We start from the raw sequence: 17,784 nt of genomic DNA, 5'->3' as shown, positions 1-17,784 counted from the left end.
TGTGTGTTATCATTATAAAAATCTATTGAACCAATGTAAAATGCATAATTCGGAAATTATAAAAGAAAACATATCTTACTATCCTCTTGGACACTTCAATATACAGTTTGACAATATGATTTCAGCAAAAATTGTTGAGGTTAAACAGTTGCTATGCTCTATACTGATTTCTATGAATGTGCATTCTTATTACCAACTGATTGGGAAATGAACATTGGCAGTATAGTAAGTTAAAATAATAATTTACCAAAGTTCATCAAGTTCATTTTTACTTAGGACACACTCGTCTATAAAGTATAACGTGATAAGAAATATAACAGCAGCAATCGCTAAGCAATCTGTAATATTTGGCGAAACGACAGGCAACCATGATGATAATTATGAAACAAATGAAGTAGACATGCCTACATTATCCAGAAACTAGTGTGCCTCATGGTGGGAAATCAACAGATCACGAAGCTAATAGGCAAGGTTTTATCATGTTGACTACGCTTTCAGGAGTTATCTGATGCAAATTCAGCTCTAGCATATTTACTATCTAGCATCCCGCCCTAAAGCCCTGATCGATTCAAATTGACCAGTAAATAATTACCTACTACTGGAACTGACATATGAACTACTGCTACTCCTAGCAGTTTTAATAATGATAATATTAATAATAATAGTAAGAGTAAATTTATCGTCAAGAAAGAAAAAGAGACAAGCCTAACTCAGCATGATTAAAATCAGATCTCCACTGTCATACTGTAACGTATCAAGGGTAAAGACCAAATAAAATGGAATATATGGACAGCTCACGCCTTCTTCAGCTACTAGATGTCTCCAATGTATTGTAGTGTCAAGAAATGGTGTGTTCACCACAACCGTTCTTATTTAGATTATAAAAGCACAAAGCAAAAGAATTATAAAAGCCAAAACATCTTATTATACAACGTCCAGGCTTGTATGTGTTTTCTCACAAAATGTAGTCCTCAAAATAATGAAATATAATATTTTGAAATATGCAGACCATATATTTGATGGTGAATGGCTTGTGAAAATCAGCATAAATATTGTTGTTGTTGTTATAGGGTTTAACGCCATTTTTCAACACAAGAGAGGCTATACATGGCGGCCAGTATTAATGGTGGAGGAAGAACCGGGAAAACCCCGGAAAGAACCACCGACCCACGAGAAGCTAACGGCAAGCTTTCTCACGTATCCACATTTGCCGAGCCCGAGACTCGAACCCACGCAGACAGAGGTGAGATGGCAGTGATCAGTGACGGACAGCGCTTTAGACCACTCGGCAGCATAAATATTCAATTTATCATAGTTCGCATAACCTCTAACTCAAATAATCCCATTTTCCAAACTAATCTTGCACAGAAAAGTAAGTTAATAGTTTTTCAAATTTGTTCATTTTGACGCACCGAAGTGTTAATGATGTTGTGCATCCAGTCAAAGTTCGGAACCATACCCAGGTTTGCGTTATAGAGTTCAATGCTAAATAAGTTAGATGCACAGTCTGGAACCGGATGCAAATAGTGTGTCGCCTTTGTTGGCTGAGGCACAGTTTGTCCTTTACAGCAACGTGGACATAGAATACAATTTATTTTGCTATATGTTCACTACATTTGTTTCTCAATACTGACCTTTCCACTGTGTGACAATCAATACAATCATATGTTAATTTAAGATACCGTCAAAGATGATATCACGGTGAAGTTCTTGTCAAAGGTTGACCTGCATTTGTTTGAGAGGCTGGACTGTCAACAGAGCAGCATGTAAATAGAACACATATTTCACTTCAGGACCATCACCAAAGCCTTATAACACACTAGTCACTGTCGCCAAAATACAAAGAGAAAACCACACCTAGAACTCATATTCTTCAGAATAAACAATTACCTTTAAATCCCTACAAGAAATGCATATATATAACTCTTCTATCCCCACCAAAATAAGAGGAAAAAATGTACTGAAAATAGACGAAAACTGCTAGAACTACAATGGTGGGTACTGAACTCGAAGTACTAATTGTGACCTGATTCCAAATAGTCTGGGACTGAATGTCAATAGTGTGTCGAGTAGGTTAAATGCGACAATGTGTGTCGTTTTGTATTTCTATCATAACTAATTTTAGAAAGCCCTGTTAAGGTTTTGTTATGTCGATCAATTCCAGATGAAGCGTTATTGAACTCACCAACCAAGATAGTGTTATCGCTAGTATTGTTATGCAAATATGTGTTTGATCTCATTAAAAGGTATACCTTACTCGCACAAGATTTGGAGCATAAATATTGATTAAATCAACCACTCTTCATCAAGATCTATTTTAAATGTAAAATTCTACCCTTATGAAACATTTCATGTGCCACTTGATTTTTCACCTCTCTCACTACTAAAACATCAACACCAGCCCTCCTAATGACGGCATTGCTATCAAATATGTCACCATTACAAATCTCATTTTCTCTGATACATTCAGTAAACTCATCATCCCAAAAGGCTTCTTGCAATAATAAAATATGGCCTCTTATTTTTTAGAAATATTTCTAAAACAGACTTTCGCTTATTCAAATCTAGCATGCCGTTTACAATTAGAGATACAATATATAAGGCCATTATAATGATTAGTGTGTTTAAAGTATTAAATTATGTCGCATGTTTTATCATTTCCATGAATACTAGAAATTATTTAATGGATTTGAGACGCATGCTATTCGTTTTCAGTCTAGGTACTGTATTAAACCGTCTTCTCCAACTGTGTATGACTTTGAAAGTGTCTATATCAGTACTGTTATTTCCATTTCCGTTTACCTGAAAACTCTGAACATCGTTTGCCTTTCAACAGCGACTTCAACTACCATCCTACTGTCATCACTTCCTGGATCCGTCACCGATCTATCACTAACAGTACGCCTGTTGTTTCGTTCTTCCTCCGATTCTATTTCTTGTTCGGTCTTATCGACTCTGCTTCCCACAGTTTCCTCCCCTCTTTCTTCACTATAATTATCCTGTATTTAATTCTCAACGTCTTCTTCATCATCTTCGGCAAGCTGTAACTCCAATGATTGTTCCTCCCTCTTAGCATCACCAATCTGCGGATTCACTTCCACAATGTCCTCTCTGTAACATGTACATGTTTGGGCTTCCTTGTGGCATTTGTCGCATATCCTTCATTGACACATAAAGAAAACCTTCCACAACTGTCAAATCTTTGCCGTTTGCTATTCATAGCTACATGGCTCTTCTCCCCACACTTATAGCACACAAAATCCAGTCACCTTTTCATAAGCTGGCTCGGATCTAGACATCGAGAACACACCTTTACTTTATTACTGTGCAATACCCCAAAATATGTTTATTATTTATTTTCATGTTTGCCTAAAGTTCTAACTGATAGCTTTCTATATTAGGTTTAAGGTAAACTTATGAATTACTCCTCGTGCTCACTGCTATAACGAAGATAAGACACATACCAAAGTGTGCTTCAGCTGATTGTGGATCTTTCACTTCACCTTCTAGATCTCAAATATAACGTATATTGAATCATTATTTTGGTAACATAAAGTTTTGATATTGAATTGTTAAACTTTTAAAAAATAATAGCACAGACTTTATTTCGTTACTCCAGATAAGAAATGAAAGAGAAGGAGAAAAAATAAAGGTAAATAAAGAAATAGAGAGGAAAATAGTAACGAAAATGAAAACTATTGGCCACAGGGGGGATCGAACCCACGACCTTCGCGTTATTAGCACGACGCTCTAACCAACTGAGCTATGCGGCCACTTGCTAATCAAAATCCTCCTACACAATCTAGAAATACAGATGGAGTACATACTTTCACACAATGAATGATTAGCAAAAGGAACCACACAATTAGGGTACGTAAAAGCATTGCCAACGTGTATGTTAATAGTATAAAATATATGGAAATAATGTAAAATGCATAACTCCCATATTATAACAAATATTGGTCTTTTCATAATTGCCGAATGTGCTAACGTTAACACATTGCGTGTTGTTTTAAGTAAAGTCATAAATTACTCCTCGAGCTTTTGGAGAGAACGAAGATAAGACACATACCAAGGTGGCTCTTGGTTAGTCGTGGATGTCTCACTTCCACTTGCAGGTCTCATATATATCTTAGATGGTCCTCTGAATCAGGTTTTGGGTAGCAGACTAACGCAGCTTTTAGAATTGAATAATATAGTTTTACGAGATAACTAGGTACAGATTTTGTGCCTTTACAAATGGAAATTGAAATTTGTGCTGCAGAATAGAAATGAAAGAGACGTATGAGAAAATAAAATAAGTATGGGTAAAGGGGCGATCGAAGCCACGAACTTCGCATGGTCAACGTGTGTGTTATCATTATAAAAATCTATTGAACCAATGTAAAATGCATAATTCGGAAATTACAAAAAAAAATATATCTTACTATCCTCTTGGACACTTCAATATACAGTTTGACAATATGATTTCAGCAAAAATTGTTGAGGTTAAACAGTTGCTATGCTCTATACTGATTTCTATGAATGTGCATTCTTATTACCAACTGATTGGGAAATGAACATTGGCAGTATAGTAAGTTAAAATAATAATTTACCAAAGTTCATCAAGTTCATTTTTACTTAGGACACACTCGTCTATAAAGTATAACGTGATAAGAAATATAACAGCAGCAATCGCTAAGCAATCTGTAATATTTGGCGAAACGACAGGCAACCATGATGATAATTATGAAACAAATGAAGTAGACATGCCTACAGTATCCAGAAACTAGTGTGCCTCATGGTGGGAAATCAACAGATCACGAAGCTAATAGGCAAGGTTTTATCATGTTGACTACGCTTTCAGGAGTTATCTGATGCAAATTCAGCTCTAGCATATTTACTATCTAGCATCCCGCCCTAAAGCCCTGATCGATTCAAATTGACCAGTAAATAATTACCTACTACTGGAACTGACATATGAACTACTGCTACTCCTAGCAGTTTTAATAATGATAATATTAATAATAATAGTAAGAGTAAATTTATCGTCAAGAAAGAAAAAGAGACAAGCCTAACTCAGCATGATTAAAATCAGATCTCCACTGTCATACTGTAACGTATCAAGGGTAAAGACCAAATAAAATGGAATATATGGACAGCTCACGCCTTCTTCAGCTACTAGATGTCTCCAATGTATTGTAGTGTCAAGAAATGGTGTGTTCACCACAACCGTTCTTATTTAGATTATAAAAGCACAAAGCAAAAGAATTATAAAAGCCAAAACATCTTATTATACAACGTCCAGGCTTGTATGTGTTTTCTCACAAAATGTAGTCCTCAAAATAATGAAATATAATATTTTGAAATATGCAGACCATATATTTGATGGTCAATGGCTTGTGAAAATCAGCATAAATATTGTTGTTGTTGTTATAGGGTTTAACGCCATTTTTCAACACAAGAGAGGCTATACATGGCGGCCAGTATTAATGGTGGAGGAAGAACCGGGAAAACCCCGGAAAGAACCACCGACCCACGAGAAGCTAACGGCAAGATTTCTCACGTATCCACATTTGCCGAGCCCGAGACTCGAACCCACGCAGACAGAGGTGAGATGGCAGTGATCAGTGACGGACAGCGCTTTAGACCACTCGGCAGCATAAATATTCAATTTATCATAGTTCGCATAACCTCTAACTCAAATAATCCCATTTTCCAAACTAATCTTGCACAGAAAAGTAAGTTAATAGTTTTTCAAATTTGTTCATTTTGACGCACCGAAGTGTTAATGATGTTGTGCATCCAGTCAAAGTTCGGAACCATACCCAGGTTTGCGTTATAGAGTTCAATGCTAAATAAGTTAGATGCACAGTCTGGAACCGGATGCAAATAGTGTGTCGCCTTTGTTGGCTGAGGCACAGTTTGTCCTTTACAGCAACGTGGACATAGAATACAATTTATTTTGCTATATGTTCACTACATTTGTTTCTCAATACTGACCTTTCCACTGTGTGACAATCAATACAATCATATGTTAATTTAAGATACCGTCAAAGATGATATCACGGTGAAGTTCTTGTCAAAGGTTGACCTGCATTTGTTTGAGAGGCTGGACTGTCAACAGAGCAGCATGTAAATAGAACACATATTTCACTTCAGGACCATCACCAAAGCCTTATAACACACTAGTCACTGTCGCCAAAATACAAAGAGAAAACCACACCTAGAACTCATATTCTTCAGAATAAACAATTACCTTTAAATCCTTACAAGAAATGCATATATATAACTCTTCTATCCCCACCAAAATAAGAGGAAAAAATGTACTGAAAATAGACGAAAACTGCTAGAACTACAATGGTGGGTACTGAACTCGAAGTACTAATTGTGACCTGATTCCAAATAGTCTGGGACCGAATGTCAATAGTGTGTCGAGTAGGTTAAATGCGACAATGTGTGTCGTTTTGTATTTCTATCATAACTAATTTTAGAAAGCCCTGTTAAGGTTTTGTTATGTCGATCAATTCCAGATAAAGCGTTATTGAACGCACCAACCAAGATAGTGTTATCGCTAGTATTGTTATGCAAATATGTGTTTGATCTCATTAAAAGGTATACCTTACTCGCACAAGATTTGGAGCATAAATATTGATTAAATCAACCACTCTTCATCAAGATCTATTTTAAATGTAAAATTCTACCCTTATGAAACATTTCATGTGCCACTTGATTTTTCACCTCTCTCACTACTAAAACATCAACACCAGCCCTCCTAATGACGGCATTGCTATCAAATATGTCACCATTACAAATCTCATTTTCTCTGATACATTCAGTAAACTCATCATCCCAAAAGGCTTCTTGCAATAATAAAATATGGCCTCTTATTTTTTAGAAATATTTCTAAAACAGACTTTCGCTTATTCAAATCTAGCATGCCGTTTACAATTAGAGATACAATATATAAGGCCATTATAATGATTAGTGTGTTTAAAGTATTAAATTATGTCGCATGTTTTATCATTTCCATGAATACTAGAAATTATTTAATGGATTTGAGACGCATGCTATTCGTTTTCAGTCTAGGTACTGTATTAAACCGTCTTCTCCAACTGTGTATGACTTTGAAAGTGTCTATATCAGTACTGTTATTTCCATTTCCGTTTACCTGAAAACTCTGAACATCGTTTGCCTTTCAACAGCGACTTCAACTACCATCCTACTGTCATCACTTCCTGGATCCGTCACCGATCTATCACTAACAGTACGCCTGTTGTTTCGTTCTTCCTCCGATTCTATTTCTTGTTCGGTCTTATCGACTCTGCTTCCCACAGTTTCCTCCCCTCTTTCTTCACTATAATTATCCTGTATTTAATTCTCAACGTCTTCTTCATCATCTTCGGCAAGCTGTAACTCCAATGATTGTTCCTCCCTCTTAGCATCACCAATCTGCGGATTCACTTCCACAATGTCCTCTCTGTAACATGTACATGTTTGGGCTTCCTTGTGGCATTTGTCGCATATCCTTCATTGACACATAAAGAAAACCTTCCACAACTGTCAAATCTTTGCCGTTTGCTATTCATAGCTACATGGCTCTTCTCCCCACACTTATAGCACACAAAATCCAGTCACCTTTTCATAAGCTGGCTCGGATCTAGACATCGAGAACACACCTTTACTTTATTACTGTGCAATACCCCAAAATATGTTTATTATTTATTTTCATGTTTGCCTAAAGTTCTAACTGATAGCTTTCTATATTAGGTTTAAGGTAAACTTATGAATTACTCCTCGTGCTCACTGCTATAACGAAGATAAGACACATACCAAAGTGTGCTTCAGCTGATTGTGGATCTTTCACTTCACCTTCTAGATCTCAAATATAACGTATATTGAATCATGATTTTGGTAACATAAAGTTTTGATATTGAATTGTTAAACTTTTAAAAAATAATAGCACAGACTTTATTTCGTTACTCCAGATAAGAAATGAAAGAGAAGGAGAAAAAATAAAGGTAAATAAAGAAATAGAGAGGAAAATAGTAACGAAAATGAAAACTATTGGCCACAGGGGGGATCGAACCCACGACCTTCGCGTTATTAGCACGACGCTCTAACCAACTGAGCTATGCGGCCACTTGCTAATCAAAATCCTCCTACACAATCTAGAAATACAGATGGAGTACATACTTTCACACAATGAATGATTAGCAAAAGGAACCACACAATTAGGGTACGTAAAAGCATTGCCAACGTGTATGTTAATAGTATAAAATATATGGAAATAATGTAAAATGCATAACTCCCATATTATAACAAATATTGGTCTTTTCATAATTGCCGAATGTGCTAACGTTAACACATTGCGTGTTGTTTTAAGTAAAGTCATAAATTACTCCTCGAGCTTTTGGAGAGAACGAAGATAAGACACATACCAAGGTGGCTCTTGGTTAGTCGTGGATGTCTCACTTCCACTTGCAGGTCTCATATATATCTTAGATGGTCCTCTGAATCAGGTTTTGGGTAGCAGACTAACGCAGCTTTTAGAATTGAATAATATAGTTTTACGAGATAACTAGGTACAGATTTTGTGCCTTTACAAATGGAAATTGAAATTTGTGCTGCAGAATAGAAATGAAAGAGACGTATGAGAAAATAAAATAAGTATGGCCAAAGGGGCGATCGAAGCCACGAACTTCGCATGGTCAACGTGTGTGTTATCATTATAAAAATCTATTGAACCAATGTAAAATGCATAATTCGGAAATTATAAAAGAAAACATATCTTACTATCCTCTTGGACACTTCAATATACAGTTTGACAATATGATTTCAGCAAAAATTGTTGAGGTTAAACAGTTGCTATGCTCTATACTGATTTCTATGAATGTGCATTCTTATTACCAACTGATTGGGAAATGAACATTGGCAGTATAGTAAGTTAAAATAATAATTTACCAAAGTTCATCAAGTTCATTTTTACTTAGGACACACTCGTCTATAAAGTATAACGTGATAAGAAATATAACAGCAGCAATCGCTAAGCAATCTGTAATATTTGGCGAAACGACAGGCAACCATGATGATAATTATGAAACAAATGAAGTAGACATGCCTACAGTATCCAGAAACTAGTGTGCCTCATGGTGGGAAATCTACAGATCACGAAGCTAATAGGCAAGGTTTTATCATGTTGACTACGCTTTCAGGAGTTATCTGATGCAAATTCAGCTCTAGCATATTTACTATCTAGCATCCCGCCCTAAAGCCCTGATCGATTCAAATTGACCAGTAAATAATTACCTACTACTGGAACTGACATATGAACTACTGCTACTCCTAGCAGTTTTAATAATGATAATATTAATAATAATAGTAAGAGTAAATTTATCGTCAAGAAAGAAAAAGAGACAAGCCTAACTCAGCATGATTAAAATCAGATCTCCACTGTCATACTGTAACGTATCAAGGGTAAAGACCAAATAAAATGGAATATATGGACAGCTCACGCCTTCTTCAGCTACTAGATGTCTCCAATGTATTGTAGTGTCAAGAAATGGTGTGTTCACCACAACCGTTCTTATTTAGATTATAAAAGCACAAAGCAAAAGAATTATAAAAGCCAAAACATCTTATTATACAACGTCCAGGCTTGTATGTGTTTTCTCACAAAATGTAGTCCTCAAAATAATGAAATATAATATTTTAAAATATGCAGACCATATATTTGATGGTCAATGGCTTGTGAAAATCAGCATAAATATTGTTGTTGTTGTTATAGGGTTTAACGCCATTTTTCAGCACAAGATAGGCTATACATGGCGGCCAGTATTAATGGTGGAGGAAGAACCGGGAAAACCCCGGAAAGAACCACCGACCCACAAGAAGCTACCGGCAAGCTTTCTCACGTATCTACATTTGACGAGCCCGAGACTCGAACCCACGCAGACAGAGGTGAGATGGCAGTGATCAGTGACGGACAGCGCTTTAGACCACTCGGCAGCATAAATATTCAATTTATCATAGTTCGCATAACCTCTAACTCAAATAATCCCATTTTCCAAACTAATCTTGCACAGAAAAGTAAGTTAATAGTTTTTCAAATTTGTTCATTTTGACGCACCGAAGTGTTAATGATGTTGTGCATCCAGTCAAAGTTCGGAACCATACCCAGGTTTGCGTTATAGAGTTCAATGCTAAATAAGTTAGATGCACAGTCTGGAACCGGATGCAAATAGTGTGTCGCCTTTGTTGGCTGAGGCACAGTTTGTCCTTTACAGCAACGTGGACATAGAATACAATTTAGTTTTCTATATGTTCACTACATTTGTTTCTCAATACTGACCTTTCCACTGTGTGACAATCAATACAATCATATGTTAATTTAAGATACCGTCAAAGATGATATCACGGTGAAGTTCTTGTCAAAGGTTGACCTGCATTTGTTTGAGAGGCTGGACTGTCAACAGAGCAGCATGTAAATAGAACACATATTTCACTTCAGGACCATCACCATAGCCTTATAACACACTAGTCACTGTCGCCAATATACAAAGAGAAAACCACACCTAGAACTCATATTCTTCAGAATAAACAATTACCTTTAAATCCCTACAAGAAATGCATATATATAACTCTTCTATCCCCACCAAAATAAGAGGAAAAAATGTACTGAAAATAGACGAAAACTGCTAGAACTACAATGGTGGGTACTGAACTCGAAGTACTAATTGTGACCTGATTCCAAATAGTCTGGGACCGAATGTCAATAGTGTGTCGAGTAGGTTAAATGCGACAATGTGTGTCGTTTTGTATTTCTATCATAACTAATTTTAGAAAGCCCTGTTAAGGTTTTGTTATGTCGATCAATTCCAGATAAAGCGTTATTGAACGCACCAACCAAGATAGTGTTATCGCTAGTATTGTTATGCAAATATGTGTTTGATCTCATTAAAAGGTATACCTTACTCGCACAAGATTTGGAGCATAAATATTGATTAAATCAACCACTCTTCATCAAGATCTATTTTAAATGTAAAATTCTACCCTTATGAAACATTTCATGTGCCACTTGATTTTTCACCTCTCTCACTACTAAAACATCAACACCAGCCCTCCTAATGACGGCATTGCTATCAAATATGTCACCATTACAAATCTCATTTTCTGTGATACATTCAGTAAACTCATCATCCCAAAAGGCTTCTTGCAATAATAAAATATGGCCTCTTATTTTTTAGAAATATTTCTAAAACAGACTTTCGCTTATTCAAATCTAGCATGCCGTTTACAATTAGAGATACAATATATAAGGCCATTATAATGATTAGTGTGTTTAAAGTATTAAATTATGTCGCATGTTTTATCATTTCCATGAATACTAGAAATTATTTAATGGATTTGAGACGCATGCTATTCGTTTTCAGTCTAGGTACTGTATTAAACCGTCTTCTCCAACTGTGTATGACTTTGAAAGTGTCTATATCAGTACTGTTATTTCCATTTCCGTTTACCTGAAAACTCTGAACATCGTTTGCCTTTCAACAGCGACTTCAACTACCATCCTACTGTCATCACTTCCTGGATCCGTCACCGATCTATCACTAACAGTACGCCTGTTGTTTCGTTCTTCCTCCGATTCTATTTCTTGTTCGGTCTTATCGACTCTGCTTCCCACAGTTTCCTCCCCTCTTTCTTCACTATAATTATCCTGTATTTAATTCTCAACGTCTTCTTCATCATCTTCGGCAAGCTGTAACTCCAATGATTGTTCCTCCCTCTTAGCATCACCAATCTGCGGATTCACTTCCACAATGTCCTCTCTGTAACATGTACATGTTTGGGCTTCCTTGTGGCATTTGTCGCATATCCTTCATTGACACATAAAGAAAACCTTCCACAACTGTCAAATCTTTGCCGTTTGCTATTCATAGCTACATGGCTCTTCTCCCCACACTTATAGCACACAAAATCCAGTCACCTTTTCATAAGCTGGCTCGGATCTAGACATCGAGAACACACCTTTACTTTATTACTGTGCAATACCCCAAAATATGTTTATTATTTATTTTCATGTTTGCCTAAAGTTCTAACTGATAGCTTTCTATATTAGGTTTAAGGTAAACTTATGAATTACTCCTCGTGCTCACTGCTATAACGAAGATAAGACACATACCAAAGTGTGCTTCAGCTGATTGTGGATCTTTCACTTCACCTTCTAGATCTCAAATATAACGTATATTGAATCATGATTTTGGTAACATAAAGTTTTGATATTGAATTGTTAAACTTTTAAAAAATAATAGCACAGACTTTATTTCGTTACTCCAGATAAGAAATGAAAGAGAAGGAGAAAAAATAAAGGTAAATAAAGAAATAGAGAGGAAAATAGTAACGAAAATGAAAACTATTGGCCACAGGGGGGATCGAACCCACGACCTTCGCGTTATTAGCACGACGCTCTAACCAACTGAGCTATGCGGCCACTTGCTAATCAAAATCCTCCTACACAATCTAGAAATACAGATGGAGTACATACTTTCACACAATGAATGATTAGCAAAAGGAACCACACAATTAGGGTACGTAAAAGCATTGCCAACGTGTATGTTAATAGTATAAAATATATGGAAATAATGTAAAATGCATAACTCCCATATTATAACAAATATTGGTCTTTTCATAATTGCCGAATGTGCTAACGTTAACACATTGCGTGTTGTTTTAAGTAAAGTCATAAATTACTCCTCGAGCTTTTGGAGAGAACGAAGATAAGACACATACCAAGGTGGCTCTTGGTTAGTCGTGGATGTCTCACTTCCACTTGCAGGTCTCATATATATCTTAGATGGTCCTCTGAATCAGGTTTTGGGTAGCAGACTAACGCAGCTTTTAGAATTGAATAATATAGTTTTACGAGATAACTAGGTACAGATTTTGTGCCTTTACAAATGGAAATTGAAATTTGTGCTGCAGAATAGAAATGAAAGAGACGTATGAGAAAATAAAATAAGTATGGCCAAAGGGGCGATCGAAGCCACGAACTTCGCATGGTCAACGTGTGTGTTATCATTATAAAAATCTATTGAACCAATGTAAAATGCATAATTCGGAAATTATAAAAGAAAACATATCTTACTATCCTCTTGGACACTTCAATATACAGTTTGACAATATGATTTCAGCAAAAATTGTTGAGGTTAAACAGTTGCTATGCTCTATACTGATTTCTATGAATGTGCATTCTTATTACCAACTGATTGGGAAATGAACATTGGCAGTATAGTAAGTTAAAATAATAATTTACCAAAGTTCATCAAGTTCATTTTTACTTAGGACACACTCGTCTATAAAGTATAACGTGATAAGAAATATAACAGCAGCAATCGCTAAGCAATCTGTAATATTTGGCGAAACGACAGGCAACCATGATGATAATTATGAAACAAATGAAGTAGACATGCCTACAGTATCCAGAAACTAGTGTGCCTCATGGTGGGAAATCTACAGATCACGAAGCTAATAGGCAAGGTTTTATCATGTTGACTACGCTTTCAGGAGTTATCTGATGCAAATTCAGCTCTAGCATATTTACTATCTAGCATCCCGCCCTAAAGCCCTGATCGATTCAAATTGACCAGTAAATAATTACCTACTACTGGAACTGACATATGAACTACTGCTACTCCTAGCAGTTTTAATAATGATAATATTAATAATAATAGTAAGAGTAAATTTATCGTCAAGAAAGAAAAAGAGACAAGCCTAACTCAGCATGATTAAAATCAGATCTCCACTGTCATACTGTAACGTATCAAGGGTAAAGACCAAATAAAATGGAATATATGGACAGCTCACGCCTTCTTCAGCTACTAGATGTCTCCAATGTATTGTAGTGTCAAGAAATGGTGTGTTCACCACAACCGTTCTTATTTAGATTATAAAAGCACAAAGCAAAAGAATTATAAAAGCCAAAACATCTTATTATACAACGTCCAGGCTTGTATGTGTTTTCTCACAAAATGTAGTCCTCAAAATAATGAAATATAATATTTTAAAATATGCAGACCATATATTTGATGGTCAATGGCTTGTGAAAATCAGCATAAATATTGTTGTTGTTGTTATAGGGTTTAACGCCATTTTTCAGCACAAGATAGGCTATACATGGCGGCCAGTATTAATGGTGGAGGAAGAACCGGGAAAACCCCGGAAAGAACCACCGACCCACAAGAAGCTACCGGCAAGCTTTCTCACGTATCTACATTTGACGAGCCCGAGACTCGAACCCACGCAGACAGAGGTGAGATGGCAGTGATCAGTGACGGACAGCGCTTTAGACCACTCGGCAGCATAAATATTCAATTTATCATAGTTCGCATAACCTCTAACTCAAATAATCCCATTTTCCAAACTAATCTTGCACAGAAAAGTAAGTTAATAGTTTTTCAAATTTGTTCATTTTGACGCACCGAAGTGTTAATGATGTTGTGCATCCAGTCAAAGTTCGGAACCATACCCAGGTTTGCGTTATAGAGTTCAATGCTAAATAAGTTAGATGCACAGTCTGGAACCGGATGCAAATAGTGTGTCGCCTTTGTTGGCTGAGGCACAGTTTGTCCTTTACAGCAACGTGGACATAGAATACAATTTAGTTTTCTATATGTTCACTACATTTGTTTCTCAATACTGACCTTTCCACTGTGTGACAATCAATACAATCATATGTTAATTTAAGATACCGTCAAAGATGATATCACGGTGAAGTTCTTGTCAAAGGTTGACCTGCATTTGTTTGAGAGGCTGGACTGTCAACAGAGCAGCATGTAAATAGAACACATATTTCACTTCAGGACCATCACCATAGCCTTATAACACACTAGTCACTGTCGCCAATATACAAAGAGAAAACCACACCTAGAACTCATATTCTTCAGAATAAACAATTACCTTTAAATCCCTACAAGAAATGCATATATATAACTCTTCTATCCCCACCAAAATAAGAGGAAAAAATGTACTGAAAATAGACGAAAACTGCTAGAACTACAATGGTGGGTACTGAACTCGAAGTACTAATTGTGACCTGATTCCAAATAGTCTGGGACCGAATGTCAATAGTGTGTCGAGTAGGTTAAATGCGACAATGTGTGTCGTTTTGTATTTCTATCATAACTAATTTTAGAAAGCCCTGTTAAGGTTTTGTTATGTCGATCAATTCCAGATAAAGCGTTATTGAACGCACCAACCAAGATAGTGTTATCGCTAGTATTGTTATGCAAATATGTGTTTGATCTCATTAAAAGGTATACCTTACTCGCACAAGATTTGGAGCATAAATATTGATTAAATCAACCACTCTTCATCAAGATCTATTTTAAATGTAAAATTCTACCCTTATGAAACATTTCATGTGCCACTTGATTTTTCACCTCTCTCACTACTAAAACATCAACACCAGCCCTCCTAATGACGGCATTGCTATCAAATATGTCACCATTACAAATCTCATTTTCTGTGATACATTCAGTAAACTCATCATCCCAAAAGGCTTCTTGCAATAATAAAATATGGCCTCTTATTTTTTAGAAATATTTCTAAAACAGACTTTCGCTTATTCAAATCTAGCATGCCGTTTACAATTAGAGATACAATATATAAGGCCATTATAATGATTAGTGTGTTTAAAGTATTAAATTATGTCGCATGTTTTATCATTTCCATGAATACTAGAAATTATTTAATGGATTTGAGACGCATGCTATTCGTTTTCAGTCTAGGTACTGTATTAAACCGTCTTCTCCAACTGTGTATGACTTTGAAAGTGTCTATATCAGTACTGTTATTTCCATTTCCGTTTACCTGAAAACTCTGAACATCGTTTGCCTTTCAACAGCGACTTCAACTACCATCCTACTGTCATCACTTCCTGGATCCGTCACCGATCTATCACTAACAGTACGCCTGTTGTTTCGTTCTTCCTCCGATTCTATTTCTTGTTCGGTCTTATCGACTCTGCTTCCCACAGTTTCCTCCCCTCTTTCTTCACTATAATTATCCTGTATTTAATTCTCAACGTCTTCTTCATCATCTTCGGCAAGCTGTAACTCCAATGATTGTTCCTCCCTCTTAGCATCACCAATCTGCGGATTCACTTCCACAATGTCCTCTCTGTAACATGTACATGTTTGGGCTTCCTTGTGGCATTTGTCGCATATCCTTCATTGACACATAAAGAAAACCTTCCACAACTGTCAAATCTTTGCCGTTTGCTATTCATAGCTACATGGCTCTTCTCCCCACACTTATAGCACACAAAATCCAGTCACCTTTTCATAAGCTGGCTCGGATCTAGACATCGAGAACACACCTTTACTTTATTACTGTGCAATACCCCAAAATATGTTTATTATTTATTTTCATGTTTGCCTAAAGTTCTAACTGATAGCTTTCTATATTAGGTTTAAGGTAAACTTATGAATTACTCCTCGTGCTCACTGCTATAACGAAGATAAGACACATACCAAAGTGTGCTTCAGCTGATTGTGGATCTTTCACTTCACCTTCTAGATCTCAAATATAACGTATATTGAATCATGATTTTGGTAACATAAAGTTTTGATATTGAATTGTTAAACTTTTAAAAAATAATAGCACAGACTTTATTTCGTTACTCCAGATAAGAAATGAAAGAGAAGGAGAAAAAATAAAGGTAAATAAAGAAATAGAGAGGAAAATAGTAACGAAAATGAAAACTATTGGCCACAGGGGGGATCGAACCCACGACCTTCGCGTTATTAGCACGACGCTCTAACCAACTGAGCTATGCGGCCACTTGCTAATCAAAATCCTCCTACACAATCTAGAAATACAGATGGAGTACATACTTTCACACAATGAATGATTAGCAAAAGGAACCACACAATTAGGGTACGTAAAAGCATTGCCAACGTGTATGTTAATAGTATAAAATATATGGAAATAATGTAAAATGCATAACTCCCATATTATAACAAATATTGGTCTTTTCATAATTGCCGAATGTGCTAACGTTAACACATTGCGTGTTGTTTTAAGTAAAGTCATAAATTACTCCTCGAGCTTTTGGAGAGAACGAAGATAAGACACATACCAAGGTGGCTCTTGGTTAGTCGTGGATGTCTCACTTCCACTTGCAGGTCTCATATATATCTTAGATGGTCCTCTGAATCAGGTTTTGGGTAGCAGACTAACGCAGCTTTTAGAATTGAATAATATAGTTTTACGAGATAACTAGGTACAGATTTTGTGCCTTTACAAATGGAAATTGAAATTTGTGCTGCAGAATAGAAATGAAAGAGACATATGAGAAAATAAAATAAGTATGGCCAAAGGGGCGATCGAAGCCACGAACTTCGCATGGTCAACGTGTGTGTTATCATTATAAAAATCTATTGAACCAATGTAAAATGCATAATTCGGAAATTATAAAAGAAAACATATCTTACTATCCTCTTGGACACTTCAATATACAGTTTGACAATATGATTTCAGCAAAAATTGTTGAGGTTAAACAGTTGCTATGCTCTATACTGATTTCTATGAATGTGCATTCTTATTACCAACTGATTGGGAAATGAACATTGGCAGTATAGTAAGTTAAAATAATAATTTACCAAAGTTCATCAAGTTCATTTTTACTTAGGACACACTCGTCTATAAAGTATAACGTGATAAGAAATATAACAGCAGCAATCGCTAAGCAATCTGTAATATTTGGCGAAACGAAAGGCAACCATGATGATAATTATGAAACAAATG

General features: G+C 36.0%; 4 non-coding genes across 4 annotated transcripts; all 4 read right to left on the bottom strand.

Annotated features, from left to right (window-relative positions):
- Nucleotides 1-3,699: 3,699 nt before the first annotated feature.
- Trnai-aau (transfer RNA isoleucine (anticodon AAU)) lies at nucleotides 3,700-3,773 on the bottom strand. The gene has a single exon. It is a non-coding gene; the product is annotated as a tRNA-Ile (tRNA).
- A 4,274-nt stretch (nucleotides 3,774-8,047) lies between these two features.
- Trnai-aau (transfer RNA isoleucine (anticodon AAU)) lies at nucleotides 8,048-8,121 on the bottom strand. The gene has a single exon. It is a non-coding gene; the product is annotated as a tRNA-Ile (tRNA).
- A 4,274-nt stretch (nucleotides 8,122-12,395) lies between these two features.
- On the bottom strand, nucleotides 12,396-12,469 carry Trnai-aau (transfer RNA isoleucine (anticodon AAU)). Its single transcript has one exon. It is a non-coding gene; the product is annotated as a tRNA-Ile (tRNA).
- A 4,274-nt stretch (nucleotides 12,470-16,743) lies between these two features.
- On the bottom strand, nucleotides 16,744-16,817 carry Trnai-aau (transfer RNA isoleucine (anticodon AAU)). The gene has a single exon. It is a non-coding gene; the product is annotated as a tRNA-Ile (tRNA).
- Nucleotides 16,818-17,784: the final 967 nt, after the last annotated feature.

The sequence above is a fragment of the Sinohyriopsis cumingii genome, chromosome 14 (assembly GCF_028554795.1).
Source record: "Sinohyriopsis cumingii isolate HCF-2022 chromosome 14, ASM2855479v2, whole genome shotgun sequence".
Lineage (NCBI taxonomy): Eukaryota > Metazoa > Mollusca > Bivalvia > Unionida > Unionidae > Sinohyriopsis > Sinohyriopsis cumingii.
Note: the sequence above shows the minus strand (reverse complement) of the source record. Positions and strands in the feature narration are given on the sequence as shown.